Source organism: Pseudopipra pipra, chromosome 23 (assembly GCF_036250125.1).
Source record: "Pseudopipra pipra isolate bDixPip1 chromosome 23, bDixPip1.hap1, whole genome shotgun sequence".
Lineage (NCBI taxonomy): Eukaryota > Metazoa > Chordata > Aves > Passeriformes > Pipridae > Pseudopipra > Pseudopipra pipra.
The window spans coordinates 4034166-4060437 of record NC_087571.1 but is presented as its reverse complement, the minus strand read 5'-3'; the positions used below and the strand labels follow the sequence as shown (position 1 = coordinate 4060437).

At 47.0% G+C, this 26272-nt stretch overlaps 1 long non-coding RNA gene across 7 annotated transcripts in view; it reads right to left on the bottom strand.

Annotated features, from left to right (window-relative positions):
• Positions 1-20759, bottom strand: part of LOC135401916 (uncharacterized) — an 81449-nt gene extending 60690 nt beyond the window's left edge. For all 7 annotated transcript variants that reach the window (XR_010424971.1, XR_010424973.1, XR_010424976.1 and 4 more), the window contains exons 1-3: positions 18978-20759; positions 18650-18754; positions 7747-7859 (exon numbers count right to left, since the gene is read on the bottom strand). This is a non-coding gene — a long non-coding RNA (uncharacterized LOC135401916). The remainder of the gene's footprint in view (positions 1-7746; positions 7860-18649; positions 18755-18977) is intronic.
• Positions 20760-26272: the final 5513 nt, after the last annotated feature.

Sequence of the window (26272 nt, the reverse complement as noted above, 5' to 3'; positions counted from 1 at the left end):
ATGCTGGATATTTATCTGGAAAATGCAGAGAATGCATATTCATTACTGCATAGGGAGTTACAAAGACAGAAAAGAATTGATCAACCAGTTATTGAAAATTAATTCTTTTCCCAATTCACACAGCTGGGCTGTAATTTGACATGAGGCAGAAAAATCAGCTGAGCCAGGTAATTTTTCTTATTCTTTCTTTCCAGGACTTTAGGATGTGTCCTTTAGGAGGAGACATGTTTTATGGATGCCTAAGAACATGCTTTTGTGGGGTTATAATTTGCAGTATGTGTGTTGTGGAGTTATCTGCACTTGGAATGGTCACACTGAGGGATGCCCAGCACATGGGGAGCTCCAGTCCACGAGGATTGTTGGTACCCAGGCCCATGTGGGGAGTGTAAACACACAGGAAACACGGGAGAATCAGGAGTTTCAAAGGAGTTGTTGTTGTTTTAGTTTGGGTTGGTATTTGTTGGGGTTTTTTTTTGTGTTCCTGTAGCTACTTCAGGGAGATGCACACACACAAAAAAAAGAGAGTTTTGGGATGGCACGGGTTGCCCAGAGAAGCTGTGGCTGCTCCATGCCTGGAAGTGTCCAAGGCCAGGTTGGAGCAACCTGGGCTGGTGGAAGGTGTCCCTGCCCATGGCAGGGGCTTGGAACAGGATGATCTTTAAGGTCCCTTCCAACCCCCAAACCATTCCATGATTTCATGAAGGACAGTTCTGTGCAGGGCCAGCACCTCAAGGGAATGAACTGCATAAAAATGGGATATGGTGATCCATGGGGAGGATCCAGACCTGAGCACCTACAAACACAGCACAACTCAACCCTGGGGTGAGTTACAACCAAATCCAGTGAAACGGGAGCCAGTTCCTCCCAGCTCACCCTGGGATCAGCCTGCAATCCCAGTTTTCCCTGTGGTACCCAACACCCCCTCACCCAGGGGCTGCACATCCATGGCAGCACCTCTGCCCTTGGAGCCCAGGGAAACCTTCTGCAGGAAATAACAACTCCCCAGCTCAAAGCAGCCGGGAAGAGCCCGGCCAAGGCTCCCAGAGCCCAGTGCCAGGGGCAAAAAAACTCCTGGCTTTGCAGGAGCTCCAGCAGGTACATTTTGCCCTGCTCTGCCTCGCTCCTGCTTGGTTTTTCCAAAGCCCTTTGTTTCCTGAGCTGGGTTAGACCCAGGCCTCCCCTGCTTCCCACCCCATCCCCGCTGCTCCCAGTGCGGGGGGACAGGCCCTGCGAGTGCCTGGGCTGGGGGAAACATTTGCATTTTCCTTGGCACAGGTACAGCATTCAGAATTCTTTCAGGCCAGGCCAATTAAAACAAGCTGAAAACTGCTGAGTGAAGCAGTTTCTGCAAGGATCTGCTTACATTCCCCCTCGGAGAAAAGCGGGGGGCCCACTTGCTGTAACTCTCTCCCTCTCTGCACAGCGTGGGGTTTGCCTTTTTTTTTCCCTTTTTGCCCTTTTTTCCCCCCCCTTTTTCTTTTTTTCCCCCTTTTTCTATTTTTTCCCCCTTTTCTTTTTTCCCCCTTTTTCTTTTCTTTCCCCCCTTTTTCTTTTTTTTCTCCTTTTTCTTTTTTTTTTCCCCTTCCCCCCCTCCCCTTTTTTTCTTTTTAAGGTGGAATAACTTGTGCCCTCGACACTCTTAAGAGATGGATGGCAGGACTTGGGACTGTGGCTTCGTTTTCAAACCAGAGCCCAGTCTGGAAAAACAAATTGAGGCATGGGAATAAAAAAAAAAAAGGGGAGGGGGGGAAAAAACCCATAAAAAAGAACAAACCACCAACCCCAAAACTGGTAACTCTCCACAGATTAACACACTTCACCTCCTTCACAAACCTTGCATGGTATTTTCTTAAAAAGGAATAAAGCCACATAATTAGCAATCAGTTGAAGCCTAAGGCTTTTCTACCACCACAGAGACTATTCAATGCCTACTGGCTCTGCTAACACACTCTTATTACTCTTGGGTTTCATTTTGGACAGCCTCTTTCAAACCTCAGTTGTGTTGTAAATGCACACTGACAGGTTCAAAGATACTATTTTTATACCTCTGAGCAAATAAAATGAAGTAAAATTAAAAAGCCCATCCTACTGGTGCTGTTTTATTTTATTTTGATAACCCTCAAGTGCTACGAGAAGGTAAAAGGTTGTAGGAAGGATGAACCATCTTGGAGGGTCCCTGGGAAGGAAGGACACGTATTCCAAAGGGTCAGGTTTCTGCACAGACACCTTTATCCTTGGGAAAAAACCCTGTTAATGGCAGTGCCCTTCCCTCTGCTGCTCTTCCAAACACCTGCATGCCACAACTACCACAGAGAAAACACCTGCAAATGCCCCTGCAACAATCTGAGGGGGGGAAAATGGGCTAATCCAGCAGAACAAACCACAGCACATGGATTTGCATTTGTTTTCATCCCTGAGAATGAGGCTGTGTCACTCTCAGGCTCGGGCTGAGCTGATGTGAAACACGTACTGCATGTGAAATTTGGATCCTTTTGGAGCTGCTCTGGATTTCAAACCACCCCAGGAGCCGGGAGGATCTGAATCAAAAATGTCTTTCCCCTGGAAAGGATCTCACTTGGACAAACACAGCTCCCATCAGTGCTTCAGCACCCAGAGCTGCTTCAGGCCAACTAGAAATCATAACTCACACATGATCTGCTCACCTAATTGTCATGGCATTACTAATATGTTAATGAGAGGCACCGAAGAAACAAAACAGGTGGCAGCTGGAGTAAACAGCAAAGCTCTGAGACAACAGAAATACCAGATTTCTTAGATCATCCCTGGGAGAAGACAATTCTTTTCTCTCTGCTTTCAGAGCCCTGTTCTAGGAACAAGCTGGCCCAAGGGACCAGGAAACTGGGACACCATGACTATTCTGGATCAAAACCCTTTCCTTTTTCAAAGGCTGCCAGGGTGCCCTCTCCAGTGACCTCAAGCAGCTCAACTTGTCACCTGCTACACAGGTGAGTACAAAGGCCATTTATGGATTTAATTAGGGCAGACAAAGAAGAGACATCATCAATCCCTGAAGTACATGGAACATGCCAGGAGCATCCTGTGATCCCAGCTCTGACTGTACAGAGAATGTGGGATTATTGATCTTTAAAAGTGGGAGCAGGTCCCCAACTTTAACAGACAGCAGTGTCTGATGTTCACATGGCAACTTTTATGTTGGACTGTCCTGAAGTACTTGAAAGGACACACAGCTGTAAACCTCTCCTTCCTGTCCTGCTCCACCTCTCCTCTCAAATAACAACTCCCATCCCTCTTATCCAAAAGCAATAATGTCTTTTATCTGTTAGAAATCTCCCTTGCTTTCTTTCCTTCACTGAGGAGCCTCATTTAGTCTCCATTTGGATTCATTTTTCCACAGAAAAAGCACACACAGCAAGCAAATGAAAATATCCTCCATGCAGAGATCTCCTCTCAAGGTGTAGGCAAGGATTGGACTGCACAGGTGATGGTCAGTGGAAATCCAGGTACCACAGGAAAGAATATAAAGGAAATCTTTGCAGCTGAGGCATCTTGGTGGATCCAGGTTCCACCCAGCTGGGACACTTGGCTTTCTAGTGACATTTGCTAAGAGCATCACCCTGTTGGGACTCCCCCAGCTGTGCCCTGCTAGGCAGCCTTTCTTCCTGGTCTTCAGTGGGGGGAGGAGGGAAAAAAGGAGGGAAAAAATGAAAAAGGGGATCAGGAAACACTCACTTGGTCACGTCCTGAGCAATTCCCAAGATGCGAGTGAGCCCAGGCTTCCTGCTGTCCCCTCAAATATGTTATTTTCCACTCCCACCTTTCTCCCTCCTACTTATCTCCCTCCCCCTCCTTGCCTTCTGAGCCTGACTGAGTCAACCAGTGCAGATTAGATGCCAAGCAATGCAGTCTCTGCACAGAGATTCAACTCCCACAGACAGACTGGAGAGATAAAAGCAGTCTAGTCAAACACTGTCCAGAGCCAGCGAGGGCAGAGCCGAGCTCCCAGTGCCTCTCACGGGGTGACGCCTTGAACTGGTGACACTCCAGCAACTGAACTGCGAGTCCCGGGGGCATAAACACTCCCTTCTGGTGCCTGTGCTTAAGTACAAACGAAATGGGTCCCATTTTCCGAAATATCCGCGCTCTGGAGATAAGACTGACTGATGGGAACCCTTTTTCAGGCATCAAAGACCCGCTGCTCGGAGGTGCAAAGACACGGCCACCGCCAAACCGCGGCAGTGCTCGCCAGCCCACCCTCGTGCTGCTCTCCTGTCAATCCACACACCATTATTTTCCCCTCAGATGAATCAGGGAACATCGTGGCATTGGCTGGGGTAAACAGCTCCGTGGCAAAGTGCTTGTCCCATCTGTGTCCCTGCAGCTGACCCCAGCAGCAGAGGGACAGAAAAGCTTTCCCCGTTCATTTGGTCCGGCTCTGGTTACGCGATAAGAACTGCAGTTGACACAGCAATATAAACATCATTACTGACACACACTGGGTACAGGTCAGGCCGCAGTGTCCAGGGGATACTCCATAACAGGAGCTGTCATATTTATCTCTGGCTTCTTCAGAGCCAGTTTGAGTCGTCAGACGGAGCACACAAAAGGACTATTCAGTGCAACCCACGAGCAGAAATAAAACAGATGCGCCGGGGAAGTTTGCAAAGGCCCCGGCACAGAAGGTTGGCAGATCTCCCCTCCAAAAATCAAGGCCTGGGCTCCTTGGCAGCATCAGGAGCCCTGCAGCAGCCCTGGTGCCAGGGGCACTGCTCACGCTGTTTGGATGAAGGACAGTCTGGAGGACAAAGCACTGGGCTTGGCAGTGAACAGGGATGCAGGAACATCACAGATGCAGAACGAAACCAAAGCTCAGAGAACACCAGAGCTTTTAAACACTTCCACCAGGCTTGGCTGGTAAGGTCTATTTTGCTTTTTTTTTCTACTGTTTTGGCAAATTAATTGAGTGGAATGGGAAAGCACATTGCAGCAAAACCTCCCATCTGACCTGCTGGGAGTTTTACTCTATGTAAAGCACCCGAGGGGTCAAGGTGCAAAGAATGTGTACAGAGGTGAGGTTTCAGAGGCTGCAGTGGGGCACAGAGCAATTCTGAAGCTCCAGTAAAAGGGGATGCAGTAATTCAGGTCTCAGACCAGGGATTGATCTAAGCAAGGTCACTTTTCTATCTAGAAAGCATAAGGGAAGAATCAAATGCTTTAAGTGAGGAAAAAAAAAAATCCCAGTTTGAAATGAACTTCCTACCTATTTTAAGACCAATCCAAAATACTTTTTGTTCCTAGCTGGTATTTCAGGAATGAGTACGACCAGAGGCACCTGGTCTGGTTTTACAGACTGAAACGCTTTTGGAAAGGAGTCAGACATGATTTGGACAGAAACAACGGAGCCCCAGACACAGAGGCTGCCCTGGGAGAGCGTGTACCAGCTGTCTGCTCAGCCTCAAACCTCTAATCATGTTCTTGGAGGGAAAGCAAGGGGACCTGTTAGGGGTGGCTGAGCCCCGTGCTCGGGGCCAGGCGGTGGAGCCAGCGAGTGTCAGCCCGGCTCCATCGCCCTGGATGGAAAACCCTGGCACCGGGACAGCAGCAAATGAGTCTCTGAACAGACAGGGCAGAGGGATTGTAAACAGCAGCACGAGCAAAGATGAAATGTTGGAACTCAGGAGAACAGCAGGAGGAAGCTTGGCAGCGCTCGGATCGGCAAAGCACCTGCTGGCACGGGAAGGAGAGGCCTGGAGTTGGCAGGGAATGGCTCCCAGTGCCAGCCAGCAGCAATCAGCTCTGCTCCTCACCAGCCTGGCTCTGCTCAGGCACAGCAGCTCCACGGCCCTGCTCCAGCACTGATGACTCCAGCCCACAAACACAGAGTGCACTGCCTGCCCTGGGGCAGGATGGACAGCACAGGGATCCAGGATAGTGCAGGATGGACAGCACAGGGATCCAGGATAGTGCAGGATGGATAAAAGAGGGATCCAGACCAGTGCAGGATGGATAAAAGAGGGATCCAAACCAGTGCAGGATGGACAGCACAGGGATCCAGGCCAGTGCAGGATGGACAGCACCGGGATCCAGGACAGTGCAGGATGGATAAAAGAGGGATCCAGCCTAGTGCAGGATGGATAGCACGGGGATCCAGGCCAGTGCAGGATGGACAGCATAGGGACCCAGGCTGGTGCAGGATGGATAAAAGGGAGATCCAGGTTGGTTCAGGATAGATAGCACAGGTATCCAGGCTGGTGGTAATAAGAGCACTGCCTCAAAGCAAAACAAATCCTGGGAAATAAATGTATAAAACTACTCCAGTGCCCTCCTTCAGCTCTTTAAATCCTCCCCCGTGCTCACAAGTGACCCAGCAGCACTGAAGAGCTGGCAGACTGCAATGCCTCTCCTCTGCAAATCATTTCACTGAACCTGCTGATCTCCTTTGCAGTGCACTTAGGCCGTGCATTGTCTCACAGGGCTGAGTGGACACCTCCCCTGGGCTTGCATTCCTCCCAGCCAGGGGCAGGCAATGCACTGAGAGCCCTTGTTGAGAGCACAGTTTGCTTGGGCTCCACAGCAGATCATGTAGGATCACAGAATCCTAAAGTGCTTTGGGTTGGTAGGAACTTTAAAGATCATCTTTTTCCAAGCCCCCTGCCATGGGCAGGAACACCTTCCACCAGCCCAGGTTGCTCCAAGCCCCTCTAACCTGGCCTTGGACACTTCCAGGGATGGAACAGCCACAGCTTCCCTGGGCAACCTGTGCCAGGGCCTCCCCACCCTCTAAATTCAGTCCATTCCATCAACTCTGAGTGCCACTAACTCAGGTACTTGTGTTAACACCAAAATTAGGTGAGTGAATCAACCCAGGCTCACACACACAGGGTTCTGATCCCTGCACAGGACCTCTTGTTGCTGCCACTAAGTAGGCAAATGCCAAACATGGCTCATACCAATTCCACCTCTCACTAATATGTTTTGTCAGCTCATCATAATCTTGAAAGAAACCTTTAAGTGCTGGGAGTCATCCTGGGTTCTAATTAGGCTCAGTCAGATTTTGTGGTTTAGTCAAGTTAACCTGGCTCATGCTGCTGCAGCTTTAAACACATGCACTTGAGATCAGCTCTTCCACTCAGGAAAAGATAAGCTCTACAGTTTCCTCCCCTCAGATAAGCTTAAGAAGAAAAGAAAATGAAGTCATGTCCCTGTCACCCAACATCCATGTGGTTTTGTGTCCCATCCCCACAACTGCTCCCAAACCAGGACACCCCACACAGAGACCCTTCTGTGCTTTACTGTCACCCCAAGTCAGAAATCCAAGCACAGGATTCTTCAAGAGGTGAACCAGAGAGAAAAACAATCCATGGGTTTCTGAGCCATCACAAAACGTTTTGATAAGCTGCTGTTCACTGCCACTGTTGCTGTTTGTATTTTCAGAGACGTCACATCGTTCTCAGCACTTTGCAAACAACAACCCAGAACTCACAGACTTTTCCAAGCAGATTATAAAATGCAAAACCCCAAAGGCCATGCAAAAAAGCATAAAATTCCAAACTGACTCAGCCTGCCTGATTACAAAGCACTTTCTGAAACTCCTTTTCCTCTCCCTATAAGAAAAAGAATGGATCTAATACCACTTTTTAAAAAATTACTTAAGCCTTACAACTTTCTGAATTACAATTGTGCCATTTTGATCACCTTTAAAAGCATCTGCAGGGTCTGATGCTCCTCACAGAGCCCTGACAGTGACTCCAGGGAGAAGGCACTGACCTGTTGCAGTGGTGATATGTGTAACACACAGCACTGCTGTTCCCTCTGGATACAACTCGGTAATCCCTCCTTTGCCGTGGCATTCCCTTCTCAGCCAGCTGCCAGAAGGAGATCTGAAATGAAAATAATTAACTTCCATCAGTTAGAGTTTGCTGAGGGTTTTTTTTTTCCTTGCTAAGCATCCAAACCCATGTCTTAGATAAACAAACAGAACAAAACATTTGGCCTGGACCAAATCCTGGCTCCAAACAAATCTGGATAAGATACTTGTGGTTGGGATCTGTCATACTGAATCCAGTGAAGTAAATTTACCTCAGAATGTGTTCATTAGTCTGATATTTGGAGCCCAAAACCAGAGTGCTGCCATGGACATACAAGCTTTTAGGCTTGGACACATCTCACCTTTAGGGACCTGCTTGGGGAAGCTCAAGGTGAGGGACACCCCCAAGGCACTCACAGAATCACCCCTGAGAGGCACCTGGGGGGTTCATCTCTGCCCCTCAGCTAAAATGCCTCAGGGCAAGTCAAGCCAAATGCTCAGAGCCAGCCCAGTGCCTCAGAGCCAGCTTTTCCCATATGCTCCCTTATCCTGGCTGCTCTTTGGCTCACACCCAAAAATCCTGCATCCCAACCCAGCCTGCCCAAGCAGCACCATCTGCAAAGCCATGAGGACACGGGGATATCTTCCATTCCCACACGGCACATCCTTCCTTCCCTCTGACTTCCCAGCGCTGCTCCAGCTTCCAGGAAACACGAGGGATTTGTTGCAGGATTTGAGGGCAGCACACACTGTAAAATCTCAGAGGGTGAGGGGCTGCAGCTCTGAATGAGTTGCCTTGTCTTTGTTGTTTCTACCGAGCTCAAATTTTGCCGAAAAAGGATTAATTAATTAACACTGGACAACCCCACAGTGATTCTTGGAACAGAGGAGCCTGCCACTGTGGTGGCACAACACTCCAGAGCTGGGTTCCAAACATTATTCTGGCAGAAGATGCCCCCACCAGGCCAGGATGTGGGATCCTGGGTGAGCTGGGTGTAGCTCTGGTGGATGGAGATCCTCCAGGTCTGCTCTGGTGCCCCTGGGAGGAGAAGCTCCATCCTGGAGGGCAGATGGTTCCCCTCCTCAGTTGGAGGGGCTGAATGACTTTTCAAACCTTTGATTCCTGACTGATGCATTCACTTCAGGAGACACAAAAGTGCAAAGTCTCAGCATGGAGTGACTCCCTCGCTTTCTGTTTTGTTTTTTTTTTTCCTTTCCCACTCCCTCACCCCAGCCCTTGTCTTTTCTTTTCTCCCTGGACAGTTTTATAATTTTGGCTCATGGCCAGAGTGTCTGTCCTGATTAGTCTGGGCTGGCTGTGAAACACCTGCAGCCCATTAGAGCAGGAGGATGAAAAAAAATCAGTTGTCATAGGTAAAGTAATGCCCACTTATTTCTTTGTTGTAACACACCAGAAGGACAGTCGAGAGGAGAAGCAAAAAAAAAAAAGACACATCTTTAGCATCAGACCTGCCATTGCCTGGGCTCAACTGCACACACTGGGTCATGTTTATATCTGATAAGTGACTCCAATAAATTGTTATCACTTCACACCAGCGAGGGTTCCAGGTTATTAAATAGGACGGGCACTTGCTGCATTTGAATAGTGCCTCGTGCACCCTCTTTTATTTATGTCTGTCTGATGAACTAACTCAGCACGAGGAAGAAACTTCCCTCTGGGCGAGTTATAACTAGATTGCCTCCTGGCACATCCCTCTAATGTCCCAGCTGGCACTGGCTGCACACGCTGCCAGATCCAGCAGAGCCTCCAGAATGGCACAAGGGCTACAAGGGGGGACAGACACGAGCCCCCTGGGCCACTGTCTCAACCAGGAGGGCTGCACACCCAAAACACTGCCCAGAGGAGAGCAGAGGTGCAGAAATGGCACTCAGCGTGCCACTGGAGCTCTGGGGCTGTGCAAACCCTTTATGGTAACCCCAGAAACTGCCCTGATCCAAGCACATGGGGACAGTGGTGAGGCTGTGGGGGCAACTCTTACCCAACCCACAGAACTGCAGTGTAGCTACAGACCAGCTAATTGGACTTCTGGGGATGAGCCCTGCTTCTGCTTGCAAGCTGCTCCCTCAGAAGATGTGTTTGTGCACAAGAGTGGCTGTTACTCAGAAGAGGGGCTTGGTGCCTGCTCAGATGTCGACAGCCAAGAGATCAAAAAGTCCTTCAGATCCCCTCCTGCTCAATTTGCCACGACCAAAACTCACCTGGGCTGAGGGAAAGGCCACACTCAGCCCTCCTGGGGTAGGGGGACACCTCTCTGGAAGTGCCTGTGTGTCACAGGGGGTGCCAGAGGCAGGATCTGAGAGGACAACTGGAGGGTTAAATAATTCATCGTGGCTCACATCTTGAACTGTGACAACAAAGTGGGGAGCTGAAAGGCAGCTCCGAGAGCTGTGCTGCTGAAAGCAAACTCACCCTCTAAGGACTGGATGGTATTTCAATCCCAACAGCCCATCCAGCCAAAATGCCACTGGGGGGATGTCAAGAAACCCTCAGCTCCTTCCAAAACTTTGCTGTGTTCTAATCAAACTGCCTCGTGTAGCTGCAAGGCAGCTGAGACATTTACACCCCAGCAGCTGGCTTTTTTTTTCAGTTCTGCATCAAGTGGAGAGCAGCCATTTAAAAAAAAAAAAAAAGAAAGAAAAAAAGAAAAAAAAAGGGAAAAGAAAAACTTGTGACCACAAGGGACTCTGTCAAATATTCCCACTGCTGTCCTGGAGCGTGGAAAAGCAAGTCTGCTGTTGCACACAGGTCTGACTATTTGCATTTTTAATAATTCAAGAGTTTAATTAGTATCATGGCCTTAATCAGAGGCTGAAAATACAGCTGAAGTCATCAGAGCTTAATTAGTTTAAAAAAAAAAAAAATCTGCAGTGAAAATGTCTCAGCTAACGTGGGGCTCTGTCCTTAGTTTGATGCCTTGGGGTTCAGAGGAACTTTTATCTGTTGCTTCTGATTTCCTGTTCTAGTACACCTCAGAATAACACAAAATCCCCCAGCAATATCGAGACAAATCAGTTCACTTCCCTGTTTATCCCTCTAAACTGTTCCACAACTTTCTTGAACTGGACTCAGAAAAAAAAAATAACCAGTTTGAAGATAATATATGAAATTAAAGCAGGTCTATCCCATGAGCTGCATGTGAATTTTCCCTCTACAGGAAATAAAATGTTTTTTAGAACCTCAATAAGTATCACTGGATCTTCAGTCAGGTCAGCAGGAACACATTCCTGAGGGAAATACCTGTATGGCCAGAAAAATCCTCATTTAGTAGTGGGAGTGCTCCTGTGTGGGAGCTCACACTGGTCCCAGTTGGTCACCCAGCCCAAGCTGGGTGGTGAAGCACTGGAGTTTTGGTGCTGCTTCCCTTCCTGAGTGGTGTCAGGAGGAATTCTCACCAATTTGGGCTGAGCTGATGCACAGCCCTGGCAAGAGCCATCCCTCCCTCCCTGCACAGGTTCATGGTGTTGTACAGGACATCCTGGATGGACCTTTTCAAACAATATGTGGTTCAAATGTGGGATTCATCACCACCCAAGGCTGTGGAGACTAAATATATAAACAGGTTCGAAAATGGACGAGCAAAACTCATGGAAGATAGGTCAGCCCAGCCAATTAAACATGGAAATCCGGATGCAACTTCCAGTTCAGGAAGTCAGTCAGTCTAATGCTCTTCCACCTCTGATTTACTTGCAAAAAGGAAGCCAGAAAAATTCTCACTATGCAAAAACTGTCCCTTGACTCTGAGCATTAGTGAGAATCACAATAAATCCCTTTTTTTTTTTGGCAGGGGGAGGGGGGTGCATTTTCTTTCAGCAATGATATTACAGCATGTGATTTATTTCCCTCTGCAGCTCCTGAACCTCTGTGTAACCTCCCATCTCCCTGTCCCCTTAGGAATAGCACAAATAAATTAGTGAAACCTACTGGAAGGTGATAGCAATCACAGATACCCCTAAATTCCATTTAGCATGGAATTAGGAATCCAATCACTCATGTACATAGAGAAGGTCTGACTGAAAAAGCATTCTGCCTTTGGGAGCACTGGGGCCAGAGGAAGATGCTGGAAACTCAAGATGGAAAAATGTAAGTTGGTTTGTCCACAAGGAAAGTTGCTGTAACCCCAGGACAGTTACTCTTTGATTTATTCCCTGACACATGCCTGTGCACAGCCTGGGTTTATATATATGTATATATATATATATATAAAATACATACAGAACATTTCATACTGAGGGGTTATGTATCCTAAAGGGGACGAGGATCCTGCTGAACTCCTGACCCAAAGAGCAGCTCGTGGCTCTGCTTATCCACTCTCTGCTCCTCATCCTCTTACCTGCTGCAGGAATTTCCCCCCTCTGCCTGGTTCTGAAGGTGTCCAGGGGGTTTGCAGGAGAGCAGAGGACAAGATGACAAATGAGCTAACACACAGCAGAGGAATGTAAGTGAGTCTCAGCTATTTTTAATTAAGAAGCGATGACAGCTGACTAAATTCCCTGACACTGCAGTTAAAGGCTCCCTGACCCAGACATTATTGGACACACTCCTAAGACCAATATATATTGGTCCCGACGGTGCTGCTATTATTGTCCCCGCCGTCTGGGCAGGTGCAGGACTCACAGAAATCTATGGCTGTTATCAGCATGCAAACACTGAGATAAACATGGGGATGCTCAGGAGCAGGAGGAGGCAGCAGGTGAGGGGAGGACAGAGAAGGTCGTTTGCAAGGGAAGCGCTGGAGGAGCCGGTGTTCGGTTCCAATAAATGTTCAAAAGGTTTGGATGAATTTAAACTGCCATTTTCATTTTTGGTTGGTTAAGGCAGTGATAGATGAAGCAGGAGAGAGGCAGGCAGATAGAAAGAACACTTCCTGCTGTAAGGCAGATAAGAGGCAAAGCACGAGAGTGTCTTGGACTGGCTTTTCTCAGCCCGTGGGTCGCAGGGAGAGCTCAACTCAGAAAGCTTTTCCTCCAAACCCGAGAGCCCAGCAAAGTGATCTGGATTTTAAAGGGTAGGGATTCACCTGGCAGAGATGAGAACACAGTCAAGGTGCCCAGCTCCCACTGCCACAACAGACTGGCAAGAAACTCTCTGTTTGAACCTTCAGACAGCCTTGGAAAGACATCAAGAGGAAAATACCAACCACAAAAACACAATACAAACCTCACTTTTGTTCTCAGGGCTCGCACAGCATTGAATCAAGCAGCTGATCCCTTTACCTTGAGCTCACTAGTTGGTTTTAGTAGGACAGATAAAGAAAAGGTTCCCTTCTACCCTTTCCAAAGGATCACGGAGGGGAGGGATAAACCGGTACACGCGGCAAAGTCACCCCGATCACGTACGAGCTTGGCATGGGCGAGACAAATACATTAAGGGACATCATCAGGAACTTTCCAGCCTGGTTGCAGGGTGGGAGGGGGCAGAGCTGCTCCCTGCTGTTGCTAAGACAGTCCCCCCACCCGTGCTCTCTGCCAGCCCAATCCACAGCCTTTCTCCTCCCATTGGCTCAAGAGCCGCATCGAACCACCACGACAGGTTTTCCTCCTCCTCCTCCTCCTCGCCCTGCTGCCTCCTGCCTATGGCCTATTACCAGGGGAGAGCAAACCAGACACGTAATCAATAGTTTGAGGGAAGGAGCAGGGCTGTGTGGTGCTGCATTTGCATTCAGGCCCTGGCTGCCCTGTCTCTGCCTTCGGAGCAGCAGGGATGAGCCGTACCCGTGGAGGGGAGGTTGGATGGCAGGCTGGTAACACAGTGCTGCAGGAGCACGACCCAAGGACCAGCAGCATCCTGTCTGAGCTATCAGGTGCATGGAGAAATCTCATTTCCAGTAACCTGCTTGAACTGGTGTCCCCAGATCAGTGCTCACTAGGGCAGCTCTGACAATAAGAAGTACCACGGCACATACAGCACCATAAGTGATGCCTCTCTAAAGGGTTTCTTAGTCTGAAGGCACCTGGAACCCTCTAGAGCAGGCAGAGAGCATGGAAATGCTCCATAAAGCCAGAGAAAGTGGCCCTGGCTTGAACCAGGATGGCTGGTGACAGTGGTCACAGAAATTTGGGAACAGTGGTTCCTCCCTCTGGTGAAACCCTGGTAGTGGGCAGCGAACACGGCAGTGGGACAGCTCATCACCCCCACCACGGACCAGCTCAGGCTTTGGGACAGGCACAGAGAAGAGATTGATGAGCTGGAACACATTTCCAGCAAAACAGGCTTGAACTGACACCGTGCACCAATGGAACAGCAACTCAAACCAACCAAATATTGCCACTGGCTTTCAAACAAACTGTGAACAAGAAGTTACTCATCGCTGACGGGCACCTCGGGCACCGGGGCACCGAGCGGGCTGTGAGTAACCACAGACTGGCCCCAGGGCTGAAAGCTCTGCACTTTGACTTGCCCAAGCCCAGCAGAGCTGATGAAACCTCCCCAAGGCACTCTGGGCAAACAGCAGCCCCTGGGCTATTTTCTGCCACCACGCAGGTGACTCAGCATCCGGAGCACGGAAGCAGAGCTGCTCTTTCCTTTTCTGTCCAGGACAGCGAGGGATTGGCAGCACAAGGAGCTCAGTCCAGTTTGCAGCCTGGTCCTAAAAGCCATGGGGACAGGCTACAAGAGGTCAATGAACCCAGCAAAGCCATCCACTGGATGGATGCTGTCCCCCAAACTCTGCATCTTCCCACCCTGCTCTCAGTCCTTTACATTGCACAGAGGTTCAGTTAGAAAGAGCTGTAACTTAAACAACTTAAACTGTTGTAAAATAATACAAATTATTAGGCAACACAGAAAAAAATTGTTTTATGGGACTTTCCAATTCCCTACCCCTAATCTATATATTTATTTCAGGGCTGGGGGTTGGTTGGACACAAAACAGTGGGTCACTTATAAAAAATTCGTGTCTGACCTGGATAAATCCATTTTTATGGAATCCATGGGGATGGTTTCTTTAATATAAGATGTTAAAAGGAGGAAAGAGAAGAAAAGAGCGCGCACAAAAATCAGGTTCAAATCCCTGCTTGGCCTCACCCGGCAAAGGACTTTGAATTAGGGCTCCAGTCACTTAAATGGCTTCAAATATTTTGGGATCTCTCTCCCTAGTTCACATGATCTAAGTTTCATCCTGAGGCAGAACAGCAAGAATGTTCTGAGGTCTCAGAAACGTTCATGGCTTCGGACAAATGCATCAGACCCAGTTTCAAAACAAATCTGTTCCCTTTTTGATCTGACGTAATGGTCTAGATGTCTGTGTTTTGATTCCTCCCAATTGTGCTCTCAAACTGGTACAGAGCTCCATGAAAGAAAATTAATGGACTGGAAGGAAACCTACACTTATTTTCTTTTTTTTCTGTCTCTAACCATGTGAATGTTTCCCAGTTACCTTTAAAAAAAAATAAGGCATGAAATTGTGCATCAACCAAGATGATAAAAACAAGCTCAAATAAGAACTTCTACCACGAGTTAAACCTGCTTCAGCCACTCGAGGAGACAGAGCCTTTTTGATCAATAAAAGCCTTTTAAATAAAATGAAAGCTCTTTCAGATTTATTCAAGAAGCAACCAACAGTGGGAAAGATCCAATCCCTGAAAGATCAAAGTCTGATCCCTGGCATCGAACTTTTCTCCTCCCTCTTAGTTCCTACACCACGAGATTTACCTGGACCTACAAGATTTGCTGCAGTTGGAAGAAATAATTAGATCCTTACCATGAACATGTAGGAAATATCCCACAGAAAGTCAGAGCAACAGCAGCAAGATATATATGAATACAAGGAATAATAGGATGGATATTGATAATATGATGATTTCTCCAGGAGTTCAGATCATTAATAAAGCCAAAGCACAGGAATACATCTTGTAACTACTCTATGTCTCTGATGCCAAAGGCTGGTAAAAGGTCTCCAAACTTCAATTTCCCCTTTAAATAGTTCTCTGCAAGAGAATTGGTCCCATTTTCTTATTAAACAGAGGCACAGAAGAGTGTTAAGAATTGCCCAAGGCCACAAAATAAGCAGCAAAAGACAACCAAACCCTGAGTCCTGACCCACAGCCTCTGTCCCAGTGGACAACATTCCTTCCCATGACTACTAAAAATATTGGGGTCTTCTGTGAGACAGACTTTGATGCTGATTTTTGAGGTGAAATGATCAGCCCAGCCTGAGGAGCAGTGTAAGTGAATATAACACCCTCAACTTCCTGAACTCTTGGACAATAAACAGCTTCACAAGTTGTTTCCCACAGAGACACCTGTATTTTAGGGGCAGATAAGAAATGCCACATGGATATACATGGCCCTGTTTTCCTTTTCTCTGGCTGCACACACACACATATATCCATATATGAACAAATATAAGATACATGTGGATAAATATATATATATATATATCAAAGTTATTAAAATTAGAAAGAACTTTGATGTTGGAGTCAGCATGGCCTGAAAAAATGCTAATGACATGTGGGAATGAGCTGCTTGCTCTGTGGCCAGCACAGAAATTCAAATACCTGTTTGGAGGACAGCACAGAGCCAAGACCTTTCCCTCAAGGTGCTTCTTCCCACCCATCACCTGCTGAGGAAAATGAACTTGTATCCACTGGTTAAGCCTTGACCCCCTTCCCTGGGCATGTGCCACCCCACAGAGCTCCCTCAGTGCCACCACAACACCCAAAAATTAGAGTTTTGGGCATTGAAGTGCAGGCTTGTCTAAATTAGCCAGGATGGATACCTTTGCTACCAAAGCCTCTCACAAATGCTGACTCTTAAAGCAAAACAAGCAGAAAAGAATAAGCAAACTAACAAGTCTCTGGGCTCATTTGTTTAGAATGACAGAGCAACAAACCCAGTAATTTTATTTATTTATTACAAACAGCTTTTTATATCTCCTAACCCAAAATAAGCCCTGGCCCAGCTGTGGTGCCATGTTAAACAGTAATTACTCTATATAAAGATGACCAAATGGGAATATTTGTGGGCCAGCAGCGTGGAATTATTTTAGGACTTACACAAACTTTCTCAGGGAGTGGTGAGACGAGCTGTGGGCAACGTGACCTAAGAAACAAGTGGGCACAAGAGGGGTTTTTTCCTTCTTGTTCCAAGCCTCTATTAAAAGCCACCTAGGTGACACTAAATGACTTTCCCGAATTTTGGCTCAGGGGAAAAGGGGAAAAAAAACAAAATGAAGAAGTAGAAGTGAGATTTGTTTACTGCTCTCTAAAAGAGGTTTCACTATGAGACATGGTTTGAGGTTGACTACCTGGAATGTCTGCTAAACCACACCCAAATGTATGGCAGAACACGAGCAACACCCCTGGAATATTTCATTATGCCGAGAGGAAACAGAAAAAATAATTAAAAATATATATAATAAATAAAGCCTCATAAATCAAAGAGTGCCCGAATGGTTTGGGTTGGAAGGGACCTTAAAGAGCATTTTGTTTAAACCCCTCTGCCCTGGGCAGGGACAACTTCCACTAGACCAGGTCGCTCAAAGCTCCATCCAACCCACCTCCAGCTCTTCCCCACCATGAGCTGCTGGGCAACATCCACCACTAAAATGTGGATCATCAGGCATTTTCCAGGCAAGGACTGGCACAAGCACCAACCCAGCCCAAACACAAAGCCAAACCTTCATGGGGAGTGGCCTCGTGCCAAGTTGGACCTTTCTGCTCGACCTCTGCTTGCCCCGATGCTGAACTCCATCAATCCACACTGCAGAGGAATTTTCCATCCTGTTCACACTCAGCTCCTGATCTTTTGGCAATATTTGGGCTCTGTGCTGCTGAGAGCCCATCAATCCAAACTCCCTCATCCCCTCAAACATTCAGGAAGGCGAGTCCTGTACCCTGGGGCACGTCCTGCCTCGTGGGAGGGTGGGAATTCTATGGGGAACCCTGGAAGAAGAGGCTCCCAGCACTTCCAGAGTGGCAGTGCTCAGTTCAAGAAACCTGCAAAAAAAATCAGTGGCACTTTTCCAGCTTCCAAAATATCCCCTCCTCCTTCTGTCACAGTAAAACAGAGTGAAAAAGGAAAGTGGTTTAGCAAGTAGGAACACAGCGATTCAAAATAGAACCAGAGGGGATTAAAGCAAATACCCAGACTGTTCTAACCTGTGTTTTACTGCCCAAATACTGTACCAATTCCTGTTGTTTTCAGGGGCTTCTTCCTGTCTTGGAACTTCTTCTCTGGGATTAAACTTTGCCCGTGCAACACATGACTCATCTGACTGCAGGACCCTGCAGGTTTTGCAGATGCTGCTCATCCCATCCTGCAGTCTCAGAGCCCCAGGCAGCACACTGCACATGGGTTTTTGCTGGAGGGGTAGGGGAAGAAAAAAAAAATGACAGCATCTGCCTAACACTAAATTTCCATCCTTAATTAAGGACTTCAAAAATCAGGCTGATCTTCTGAGTGGGATGGTGGGCAGGAAAAAAAAAAAACCAAAAAAAAAAACAAAAAAGAAATTAAGAAAAAAAAAAGAGAGTTTTTAATGATCTCAGTGAAACTCGTTTTCTGGTTAATATGCATTTTTGCACCCAGGAATTTCACAGAATCACAGAATGATTTGGGTTGGAAGGGTCCTTAAAGATCAGCCAGTTCCAACCACCCAATTCCATGTTAAAAATCTGTTGCTGTGAGCACGTAACAGCAATGGATTTGTGCAATATATCCCAGTCTTCTGTGTAAATATTGTGCTTTTACAGTACTTCTGTATAAATACAGTACAAATGCATCCACGGGGTTAAAAAGTTTCTGAGCTCTTAATTATCAGATCAATTCACAACTGGCAAGACTCTTCTACTAGAAAGGAACAAAAAGCTCATCCCTCCAGTTGACTGGAGGGAACATCTCACCTATAAACAGCTCCTCCTTAGGCTGTTTGCCAGGGGGAAGGAGCACCTGGGATGGGGATGGCAGCTTTTGGTGTGCAGTTCACAGCAGGGATTTCACCACAGACCCTGGAAAAAAAGGGAAATTCACAGTGGAATGAGATGTGACCTGCACATTTTACTGAGTCACAGAGTGCTGGAGAGCCCAGCTCTCTGAAAGCCTCAGCTGGAGTGTCCTCCTTAATCCCTTCCTCTTTGGATATATATGAACTTCCTCTGAACACAATGGAGGTAACACAACACAGAAATTACAGGATAATTAAAGAGAACCACGGAAAACAAACATACATACCCTTTGTTCCACTGGGCTGTGGAAAAAAACACAATGCTGGGCTTTACTCCTTCTCTCTCGATCTGTCACCAACACTCGGCTACAGGGGAGAAAATGAATTTAAATTAAACTCAAACATTCTGTCTAGTTCATTACTAACACCTTCTGTACAGTGCTGAACTCTTATATATTTGTGCCATAACCCCAGACTGTGTGGGCAATAAAGCCACAACAACCATCAGCAGGTACAGACCTGGGTTATAATCTGAATTAAAATATAAGTGATAAAAACAGCAACCAAAAAAAAAATAAAATAAATTAATTCTCTGAGTTCTGCAAAAGTTCCTTGACTTCCCAAGCCCCCAAAATGTTCATTGCAGCCCTTAAATCTGAGAGATGTGTGTGTGTGACAGATGGCTGCTCCTGCAGCACGAGGGATGCACCACCTCTGTACAAATATTGTACTGTGCAAATATTCATCAGTTAATTCTGGAGACAACTGTGTCAGGTGAGATCATTAGCACCACCCCTAATTTCCCTGAGAAGTAGGCTGAGACAGGAGGGTGGAGAGGATTGTCTAAACTAAATCAGTGAGTAACAATGAGAACTCCAAGGCATCCTCCCATCTCAGAGTCCATGCAGGGCTTTTTTGGGCTTTTTTTTCTTTTTTAATTAAAAAAATGGAATCTTTGGCACGGTTTGACCCGACGCCAGCTGAAGTTTGGAGACATAAAAAAGCAAACAAACAATGGATTTCAGCTCACACCATAACTAATGAAGCATTTATGTTACACTAAAACGTGGCTTAGCTTAACTATCCATTTTTAACTATCAGCCCAAGTGAAAACATTAATTCATGCAAATCAATGTTCCCTAAACAATAATTTTCCTCCAGAACATTTCTTCTTTTTTAACATAAACTCTTATCTAGCATAACCCATTTAAAGGATTATATCTGCAGAGTTCAGCAATTAGCTCTGTAAATTGTTTTCCTTGAGTGTATGGAAGGTTCCATTACACAGTGAAATATAAAGTGTATGCTACAGTCAATGAAAACCTCTCTTGGAACGATGATTATCTTTCAAAAAGGCTGGGATAAGGGCCAGATTACCCCAATGAACTCAAGCCAGCTATTAGAGTTCTACTTGTGCATCCAAAGTCCCCTGTTATTCCCTGCAAGTATCCACTTTCAGTCCATCTTCAGGGGTTTTCAAGTGTAATTGTTTGTATGTGATACCCCCAGAGCGTGTTTTCCTAAAACATGGCCAGAAAAATCCACTCTGAGGGAGAAACAACCAAGCAAATAAAGCATAGAAACAAGGAAGGGATGTGCACAAAACACCCAAAGGTTGGGAGATGGCACTGAGGGCACTTCAGATGCCCCTGGGAGTGAGGATGAGGATGGAGAGGCTGCACCTCGTCTGGGCTAATTCAGGGAACACTCATGAGAGTCACAGAGGTTTGTAGGAAAATAGTATTTCGTGGAGAGTGTGTCAAAGATGGCTGGAAGTCACCTGAGTCATCCTTCTACTCCAGACATGGCCACAACCTCAAAGTGGAATCTGCTGGTGGCCACAGGAGCTCTGGAAATCCTCAGGAATGGAGATCCCACAGCCTCGCTGGGCACCTGCTCCAGGCCTGCACCACTCTCCCACTTTGGGGTTTCTCCTCTAATCCCAATTTCCCTTGTTGTAGTGACAGAAGATTTTTTTTTTTCCAGTTGTTGAGGGCAGCTTCATTCAGCTCTTCCTCTCAGCCAGGTGGTTCAGAGGAGATGCCCAGCACGACACCCCCTTTGGGAACCTTCCCACCCTGATCCCAACCCCGACTGCTCCTCCTTGGGACACCAAACTGTGGCTTAAGTATCCATTTTTAACTATCAGCTGAAGTGAAAACACTCATTCATGCAAATCAGTGTTCCCTAAACAATCATTTTCCTCTAGAACATTTCTTCTTTTTCAGCACAAACTCCTTGGCACAAAACACAAGCCCCTCTCCTTGTGTCCCACGGACATCTTTGTCTCAGAGCCATATCCATCCATCCATCCACTGCAGCACTCCAAGTGAACTATTCCACCACACCTGCCATTCCAGAAAACCTTGATTAAAGCCCTTAGAACTAAAATAGTAATTAAATCAAAGTCCTGTTCCATACCTGAGGTGACACTGGGCACACAGAGGGCAAACTGCCCAGCACCGAGTGGGAGCGACGGAGCTGTGAGGACAACAATACAGGAACCCAAACTCCACTTACACGTTACCTTTGAGACTAAACCTCCTTTCAGGATGCCCCAGAGGACAAAATGAGAAGGGAAGCTCCTTGTGGGGAGCAGCCACACGGGGTCAGATGCTCAGCAGCTCAGATTTGGTGACCCCCCTGCTTTCAGCACAGCCCTGCCTGTTTACACCGGCTGACAACGTGACCTATATAAATGAAAACTTGAAGCAGCTAAGGAATATAACCTTGATTCATTCCAAATCCCTTCCATTTAACGCTGTCACTTCTCTTTTCCATGCCAACACGCTCAGGGGACCGACACATTTCGATACTCTCAGCTGGGAATCGTGTTCTTGCAACGCTCGTGGATGATGCACATACTGTCTCTATTTGTGTCCCCCCTTTCAGATGGCATGGTGCCCACAAAACAAGCTGATTAGTACTTGCCCTGGGCTATCAAGGCAAGGCAATGGTATGTTTAGATCAGCAAACTGCATAACAATATAAATGTCATCTATTCTACAAGAAGCTTTGGCAGTACTTGCATCTTGATCTTCGTTGCGTGGATGTGCCAAAAAGAAACATGAAGACTTGCAGAAGAAAGACAGGCATGGGATTTGCCACCCCTCCTGGTTGCCAAAACACACTGTACAGCAGTGGGTGCCTCGTTAGAATCCCCAAGGGCCATCTACTGGATGTCAGATTGGACGTGAACACCTCTGGGACAGATATAAATATATATATATATATATATCTCCTTTTTTGTTCAGCCAGGCTCATGAGCAGAAATCAACCACAAACAGCGTGTCTGGCACAGTTCAAGACATGATCTGTACACTTGCCCAGAAAAGATGGCATCCAGCCTAAAGAGAATAGCCCTGGGTGGTCACTGGCTGGTTGTGCAACATCTCTGCTGACAGGGCAGGCTGCAGCAACCCCCAGCAGCTACAATGGATAATGGGCTCAGGACAGGGAGTTTAGGACACTGGAGCTGGAGTGCAAGCCAGGCCTCTAATGGCCTGGCACTCATTAGCAGCTGGTTCTTCCTGGGGACCTATAGGACATGAAATGATGGTCCCATGCCAGTCCCTGGTGAGCCAATGTCAGCACCATTCTCACAGCGAGCATCCATCTCATGGGCTGGGGGAGGGAGCCAAGGGCTGAGGGGAGGCAAGGCTGATCTATGGCTCATTGTCAGCCAGGGGACGTCCCAGGACAGGGCTGGGGACAACTAGCAGGGTTCAGAATTGTTGCCTGTAAAAGCCTTGCTTAAATCTTCAGCAGATGGGACAAGATGCAGGAACCACAGAACCACAGAATGGTTTGGGTTGGAAGGGACCTTAAGTGATATTCCTCAAACAGAGAAGCTGCTGGTCCAAGGGGGCAAGTTCTCACCTGGGATGGGAAAGGCTCCAGTCCAAGTCTGGGTGAGAAAACAGATCTGAGCCTAAATGTGGCATTTTCATAGAATCCAGCGTGGTTTGGGTTGGGAGGGACCTTAAAGCCCATCCAGTTCCACCCCCTGCCATGGGCAGGGACACCTTCCACTAGCCCAGGTTGCTCAGAGCCCCATCCAGCCTGGCCTTGAACACTTCTAGGGATGGGGCAGAGATACAGAGCAAGAAAGATGCAAAAAAAGAGAGATAAAACTGTCAGACAAAGGTAGGAGAGAGAACTCTGCAGGTAAACAGAGCAAGCCCATGGCACGATGTGCTCTGGGGAGGAACAAACCCACAGCAGCACAAACTGCCTCGGAGGGTCACAGCTAAACAGGACACTGGGGCAAATTCCAGGATCATTTACTGGAATTCACAGGTCTTTCTCTGCAGTTTATGTTTTGTTCACATAAAGGAACCAAGGGCAGTGCCACAGGTAACCCCCTCAGCTTCTCTGTGCCAGTTCTCCCCCCAGCCCGAGGCAGAGCTCTCAGCACCCAGGAATCTTCCAAGCCTTTCCTCCTAGAGCAAACCCAAGAGCTTTCTGCACAGTTTGTACAATTTCACAACCAAATGCTTCATCCTGACTACTTACTAATGACTATTACTTGCTTGATTCAAGTTCTATTTTTACAGCAAACATACAAACCCCTTGAACCAACTGTTCCAACCACAGTTTATGAGCGAGGTTCCTTCTCTGAGATGCTCCTCGTTGCTCTGTTTAACCTCCCTGCATTTCTATTTCAATTTACAAGTCTTGGGTCAATGCTGGAACCACAGACAGTACAACTCCAGAGTGCCTCTCCTAAGCAGATTATGCAAAGTGTCACTTAACATTAAATTCCTATTTGAAAAATTGGTTTTTTTTATTCTTAGCTATGCCCATAAGAAATCAGAAAAAAAAATACTTCATATTTCTAATATTAAAGGGGAGCTCTTAACTTTTCCTTAGTCATGCCCTTCTGCTATGGCACATTCCTCATAAATTCATATTCACAGTACCTTATGTTAACAGCATCTTTTATTTCTGAAAGTAGAAGTGGGCCTGAAAAGCTTTTGTTTGGTTAGCAATATCCAGATGCATTAAACTTCTGTTACATAAGGGGATTTGTGCTTCACATTAAAGTTTTCAGGGGAGAGATATTTAAAAGATTATGAAATATGCTTGTGAGGGGAAAAAAAATAAAAAGAGAAGAAGAATGTTGGAACATATCCATCAATATTTCAGTATAAATTGTTGAAGCACCAGAATTACATGGTGCAATTATCTTGCACAATGTATAGCTCCTAGCACTGATCTTTACATTTAACAGAAAAAGTGGTTTAACACATTGCAAATGAATGTTCATTAAGTTGTTGGGAAAAGCTCTGTCATAATTGAATAAGGAAACTGCTGCACCTTTTGCATCTGCTTAAAAAGTCTTTGCTACTCCGACTGTGTCAGACACAAGTGGCCTTTTATGGGATATTGTTGCCAACATCAATCTTTATACAACATGAGATTTTTTTCTGACTCTTGCCCACGGATCCCATTGGGGCTCTCCCCTGTAACAAAGCCCCTGGGATGCTTGTGGGTCCCTTCCAACTCAGGACATTCCATGATGCTCCAGACGAGCTGGAAAACTGGGGTCAGGCTCCAAGAAAGCACCATGGAAAAAGACTTGGATTTCTCTCAAGGGTTCTGATCTTTTTAAGCAACAACAATTAGAGACAATTTCGTTAATCAGTCACAGAGTCATTTTTTGAACTGTTGTTTTCCCCCCCCCCCTTATATTCTGCCTTTGCCTATCCCTTGACCTACCAAAGGGTTTGGTGAATCAGCCTGGGGTGTGATCACAGCCCATGTCACTGCCAGGCCCATTTCTGGCCTGTATATTTAAGATGACAAACAGGGCAGGTTTTGCAATGGTAATGTGGGACACAAGGAGGGCCCAGACAAAGAACCCCATTGACGTGGCCGTGTTTGGGATCAGGCCCACTGTGAATCTGAAGAGGGAATAAGAAGCAGGATGGCTATTCCCTGGCAGTGAATATGCAAAGTTCTCTGCTCACATACAAAGGGAACAGTTTTGCACTCATGTAGATCATGGGCCATGGATAATCAGCCCACTATTCACTCCCCCAGCTCTGCGGAAGCGCAATCAGGAAAGCATTATGAGCAAAAACCTGCCCTGCAGGGATAGACTTGCTTTAATAATGTTTATGACTTGTCCATATTGTATTTATGTCTGGAAGTTGATTTCTTGGGTTTTCCCACCCTTCCCCCACTCTCAGCCCCAAGGACAGCCTGATGCTCCACCAGGATAAACGGGGGAAGCACCAGTGACTGCTGGACACGGCTCTCCCCTCTGCAGGCTCCAGATCCCAGCCAGAAATAGCACTTGATTTTTTTTTTTTTGTCTGACACACAGGTCAAACCTTACCTTTTTCCTGATCCAAAACCAAGCCCAGGCTTCACAAATTCACAGGTTTGGCCAGAAAGTGCAACACTTCCTCTGCTCAGCTGCTGCCCTCCTGGCTTGGAACCAGCCCAGACTGATGCCCCAAACGGCAACAGCAGAAGAAAATGGTTCAAGGTTTCCCTCCCCCAGTCTCTTGCCAGGCTCACAATTTTCACTGAGCTTTACAAATGTGCCATCAGTACCAGTCCTTTTTTTAAAGCCATCAATCTCAGTCGCCCAAATCCATCAGAGGAAACAAATCCCAGAGAGGAACCAACCTGCAGAGCAAATGCAGAGAGAGAGAGAGAGAGACAGGTTGGGAGAAAACCCAGGCAGGGACTGTGTGCTCCCAGCCAGGTTCTGCAGCAGAAAATCTGCTGGGTTTGCTCTCCCTTGGGTGATTCCACTTGGATTTCACTGCTTTGCTTCCAAAAACCTGCCCCAAACTTCCCAATCTTCAGATGCTTTCAAGAGTCACCAAATGTTGAGATTTGATTTGGCTCCTCTGGCAGGTGAATTGGGTGGGATTTCAAAGGCATCCACTGGAATTAAATCTCCATGGAGGGAGATACAGAGGAATTCATAAGTTATAGGATTTTGGGGGAGTTTGGGGGCATTTCACCATTGCCCAAGTGCACTAACACTGCTCTAAGCTCTGAAAATCCCTGATTCTGTGGGTGCCTGTTTGCTTGGCTCCAAAGCTGGCTGTGCATCCAGGGGCACCAACACCCCAAAACTAAAGGCCATTTACATAATTTGGGCTCTCCAAACTCCAGGCTGCTCTGTGGATCCTTCCAAGCCCTGGATCAGAGGTTGGTTGGACACAAACACTGTGGAGAGCAGACAAACCTGAGCCTCAGACCCGCACTGAGCACAGAGAGGTCGCTGCCAAAATGAGAAATACGGATTTTTTTCCACGGCTTTGAGGCATTCCCTGGCTTCTGCAAGGAGATGGAGCAGTGGAGCCCCTTCCAGTGGCTCTGCTGCCCTGTTCCTGGCAGTGTGTGCATGCAGGCAAGGGCAGGTGGAGGTGAGAATCTGGGGCTCTTGTCGCCCACAGAGGGGGGGACTTAAACCCTTGTTCTGCTTTACAGCCCTAAGGTTCTTCTAAAAGACACAAAATAAACAAGTCAGTCCCAGTTTCCCTCTCCCCTGCACCACCCAGCACCCGTATTTGCCTACAAGAAAACCCCCAGAAAGCCACAAGGTTTCCTTTTTATT